The following is a 5,702-nucleotide window of genomic DNA, read 5'->3' as shown; positions in this document are numbered from 1 at the left end:
GAGAAGGTTGCTCCAACTCGGTTTAGATTTAGATATAGCTCCCATATATATGTTCGTCCGATTTGTAGTATTAATGCAATAAAATAGTCATAGTCATAAAACAGTCAACCGATTCTCCCGAAATTTGGCAGGAAGAGATTTTCTAATGACTATCGACATTACCGGTGAATTTCATAGAAATCGGTTCAGATTTAGATATAGCTCCCATATATTTATATATCGCCCAATTTTCACTTCTGTGGTCACTGCAGTCGCATTTGTTTACCAATCTTCCCAAAATTTTGAACAGAGCTTCCCCCTACTACTACCACTATATCGGAGAAGGTTGCTCGAAATCGGTTCAGATTTCGATATAGCTCCCATAGGTATGTTCGTCCGATTTACAGTAATAATGCAATTAAATTGTCATTTGTTAAACGATTCTCTCGAAATTTACCAGGAAGGATTTTCTAATGACTATGGACATTACTAGTGAATTTCATAGAGACCGAATGAGATTTGGATATAGCTCCCATATTTATATATCGCCCAATTCTCACTTCTAGAGCCACTGCAAGCTCATTTATTGATCAATCTTCGCAAAACTTAGTACAACGCTTTCCTCGACGACTTCCACAATATCTAGAAAATATAGTTGAAATTGGTTTAGGCTTAGATATAGCTCCCATATAGATGTTCGTCCGATTTTGAGAAATATTGCGATCAATTGTTAACCGATTCTCTAGAAATTCGGCAGGATCAAATGATTCTCGACATTACTGGTGCTTTAATAACACACTGCCTTCTTTTTGCTCAAGTATTAACCTTTTTTTTGCATAATTAGTGTTTCATGATTTCGTCGATTTAAAAACATAAAATTATTGTCTACTGTCCATGTGGTCAACATTCGTGACATAGGTTCTAGACCAAATCTATAAAGTTAATGGCCATACAGCAACAACTATGTGAATGGTTGGAAAATTAATACTGCAAAATAATGTTAATGCGTAAGCAATTGTTAATCAAGTTTTGCAAAATAGATTTTCAGTTTACAAAAGCTTGAAGAGGCAAACAGCAGAGACTTCGACAAAAACAACAAACGAATCTGAAATGAGGTTAAATTCAAAAGTTTTAATTTTGAAGTTGAAAACTTATCTCTATTTACTCCATATTATGGTCAAAGCAAAAAACCAAAAACAAAAACATAATCACTTGTTATGGTAAAAAAAAATCTAAGTATTAAAAAAAAAAAAATAATGCTTTTGTAAAAATCCACAAAAAGTTCTAAAGAAATACAAGCAGTAAGTATTGAACTTAAAGTGGTTGTCGCTTTGTTAGACAATCTTTTTTCTACATAGCCAAATAATGTTACCCATTGTAAACTCAGAACTTAAACATAAGCCAAATTATTGTGCTTTAAAGCCACTTTGGAAAATCACCAATAAATGCCATAACAATAATACAATACATTTTAGCTAATAATAATTGCAGCAACGTCAATTGTTATTATGCCGTTCATTTGGCATCCCAATGCTGAAATCCAAACAAATAAAGCTGACTGCTCGAAACGTTGGTCATTTAGTTTCTCAATTATTGTTAAATTAATTTTGGAGAATATATTAAACAAAAAATATAAATTTCATCCGATATCTATGCAAGATGGAAAAAGGAAGATGCCTTCTAGTTCCTTCCTTTGAACCATCCAGATCGCTATAAGAAGCCCAACAAATCAGAAAGGTTTTCAAATAAATGAAAACCTAAAGTGGAACTCCTTCTTACTGCTAGTGCGAGACAAATACACAGAATATATTTTATAGTCTCTTCTTATTCAATGTCCTCACATCTTCTGCAAAAGTCCTTGGTGGAAACCTTAAGTCTGTCAGCATGTTTTCCAATTAGACATTGACCTGTCATGGCGGACACTATGACTGAGACGTCTGTTCTAGCCAGTGACAGCAAAGCAGAAGATCTCTTCAAGTTTAGATTATGCAACATATTGGGTTGCCCAAAAAGTAATTGCGGATTTTTCATATAGTCGGCGTTGACAAATTTTTTCACAGCTTGTGACTCTGTAATTGCATTCTTTCTTCTGTCAGTTATCAGCTGTTACTTTTAGCTTGCTTTAGAAAAAAAGTATATTTGTATATATATATCCTAGCAATTCCACCACTTCCTTAACTGCAAGGATCTCCGCTTGATACATACTGCAGTGGTCGGGTTACCTTTTCGAAATGACCAGTTCTAAATCTTTAGAGTACATCCCAAAGCCCACCTGGTCGTCTGGTTTGGAACCATCCGTATGGAGTCTATGCACCTTCTATTACCAGGGATATCGTAGTTCCTATCGGTTCTATCCGGAACAGTGGTACAGTAATTTTTATCAAAAGCGGTCCAGGTAGGGTGTAATCCTCACCGCCTGCAACATCAGACATTGTATCAAGGATAACACAGTGTCCGTAACCGCCACATGACCAAAGAGAAAGCTCCCTTAGCATCACGGCGGTGGTCGCTGCAATTTGTCTAGCCACAATGTCCAGAGGCATACGATTTTGATACCCTCCACCATAGGATGGTGGTGGGTCCGTCCGTCTGTCTGTCGAAAGCACGCTTACTTTCAAAGGAGTAAAGCTAGTCGCTTGAAATTTTGCACAAATACGTTTTTTTTAGTGTAGGTCGGTTGGGATTGTAAATGGGCCAAATCGGTTCATGTTTTGATATAGCTGCCATATAAACCGATCTTGGGTCTTGACTTCATGAGCCTCTAGAGGAAGCAATTCTCATCCGAATTGACTAAATTTTTTTACGTGGGCTAAGTATGGTTCGAATCGGTCCATGTTTTGATATAGCTCCCATATAAACCGATCTACGGTCTTGACATCTAGAGCCTCTAGAGGAAGCAATTCTCGTCCGATTTGACTAAAGTTTTGCACGTAGTGTTTTAGTATCACTTCCAACAACTGTGCTAAGTATGATTTAAATCGGCTCATAATCTGGTATAGCTGTCATATAAACCGATCTTGGATCTTGACTTATTGAGCCAATACAGCCGATTTGGCTGAAATTTTGCTTGAGTTGTTCTGTTATGACTTCCAATTACTGTGCCAAGTATGGCGCAAATCGGTACATAACCTGATATAGCTGCCATATAAACCGTTCAAGCATCTTGACTTCTTGAGCCACTGGAGGGCGCAATTCTCATCCGATTTGGAAGAAATTTTATACAACGGCTTTTCTGATGACCTTCAACATACGCGTCTAATATGGTCGGAATCGATCAATAGCTTGATAGAGCTCCCATATAAACCGATCTCCCGATTTTGCTTCTTGAGCCCCTACAAGGCGCAATTCTTATCTGAATTAACTGAAGTATTACACAATGACTTCTACAATGTTCAGCATTCATTTCTCATCCGATTTGGCTGAAATTTTGCTTGAGTTGTTCTGTTATGACTTTCAATAACTGTGCCAAGTATGACGCAAATCGGTATATAACCTGATATAGCTGCCATATAAACCGTTCAGGCATCTTGACTTCTTGAGTCTCGGGAGGGCGCAATTCTCATCCGATTTGGAAGAAATTTTGCACAACGGCTTTTCTCATGACCTTCAACATACGCGTCTAATATGGTCGAAATCGATCAATATCTTAATACAGCTCCCATATAAACTGATCTCCCGATTTTGCTTCTTGAGCCCCTACAAGGCGCAATTCTTATCGGAATGAACTAAAGTACTACACAATGACTTCTACAATGTTCAGCATTAATTTATGGTCCGAATCGGACTATAACTTGATATAGCTCCAATAGCATAACAGTTCTTATTCAATATTTTTTGTTTGCCTAAAAAGAGAAACCGCGCATAGAACTCAAATGAGATCCATGGTGGAGGGTATATAAGATTCGGCCCGGCCGAACTTTGCACGCTCTTACTTGTTTTTTTTTTAACGTTGCAATATTGTTTAAGCCTAATACTAGGATCTCTGGTTAAAACGCCTCTTTAAATCTAGGAGTTAACATCGATTCAGTTTACGTGTTGTATTAGCCTCAAGTAGTCTGGAAATTTCGGAGTTGTTTTGAAAAATCGATCTTTTTTCAATAGCCTCGGCAAGGTTTTGCATTTCTTCTCGAACTGTATTCATTTGTGGGTCTTTGTGAAGATCCCTGTTTCTTATGTAGCATGGTGCATTTACGATGTCCCTTAGAACTTTGTTTTGGAATTTTTGTATCATATTTATAGAAAACTTTTTGACACATCCCCAGAGATGTATACCATAGGTCCATATTGGCTTTAAGACCTGTTTGTAGATCATTAATTTATTTGATTTAAATAGTATGGACTATCTTTCAATCAACCATTTCAATTCCCTGTATTTCATTTCTAAACATTGTTTCTTGTTCTCAACATGCTATTTCCATGTCAGCTTTGTGTCCAAGGTCATTGCAAGGTATTTTGCTGACTAAGCCACAGGTGCTCGTACACCTTTTATGAATGTTGGCTTATGGTTTATTTTCCTGTTAGTTAAATCAACGTGAATGGATTTTGAACTATTGGGTTGCCCAAAAAGTAATTGCGGATTTTTTTAAAAGAAAGTAAATGCATTTTAATAAATCTTAGAATGAACTTTAATCAAGTCTACTTTTTTTACACTTTTTTTCTAAAGTAAGCTAAAAGTAACAGCTGATAACTGACAGAAGAAAGAATGCAATTACAGAGTCACAAGCTGTAAAAAAATTTGTCAACGCCGACTATATGAAAAATCCGCAATTACTTTTTGGGCAACCCAATGGGTCGACTTCATCTAGAGCACTTTGAAGTCGTCAGCAAAACGATATCGTTAGCAAACTTATTAATTGTACATTCTGGGTGGCAGGGAAGATCATTAGTATATAATAAATATAGTACAGCGCCTAAATTTCTGCTCTGTGGTACACCTGAATAGATGGGAAACATTTAGGAGTACTATTTTCCCTGTTTGACGCGAAAGAATCGTTCGTTAAAATATGACGTCAATAAGTTGCAAAAATTATCAGGTAAAATGGCATTGAGTTGATTTTGTATTAAAGATGAGTGTACTACTCTGTCGAACGCTTGAGATATATCCAAGAACACTGCTGATCAAAATTCTCTATTTTCAAGTGATTCTTCAATATAGTGAGTAATTCTATGAATTTGCTCTGTTGTAGAGTGGCCTTTGCGAAAACCAAATTGGTGAATCGGAATTATATTTTTTCGACAATTATTGCATTTAGTCTTTTACATATAATCTTCTCAAAAAGTTTCTCAATTAATGCTAACAACGATATTGGTCTGTAGGAGCTGGCCTCATTTGGGTCCTTACCATGTTTCGGAATCAATATTACAGAGGCATAAGATGTAGCATTATTTTCAGTGCATCAGAAGATATCGTCCTTAGTGCGACTGTGATGCACAAACAAGCCATGCTTTGGATAGGGCTGAGTATTAAACAGTAGGTGGACTTTTGAAGCGCCATTCACCAGACCACAACACCATATAGCATTATAGGTCTGACAACTGCAGAACATACCAAATCCATGATGTGCGGTCTAATCTCCCAACTTATGCCAATGGCTCACTTGCAGGTGTATAGGGCAAGAGTTGCCTTTATTGACCTTTACAAAATGTTGGATTTGAAGTTCAATATACTGTCCAGCAAAATATCCAGGTATTTTGCTTTTTCTGTAAATGGAACATTCTCTCCC

Source organism: Stomoxys calcitrans, chromosome 3 (genome assembly GCF_963082655.1).
Source record: "Stomoxys calcitrans chromosome 3, idStoCalc2.1, whole genome shotgun sequence".
Taxonomy (NCBI): Eukaryota; Metazoa; Arthropoda; class Insecta; order Diptera; family Muscidae; genus Stomoxys; species Stomoxys calcitrans.
This window is presented reverse-complemented; position numbering follows the sequence as displayed.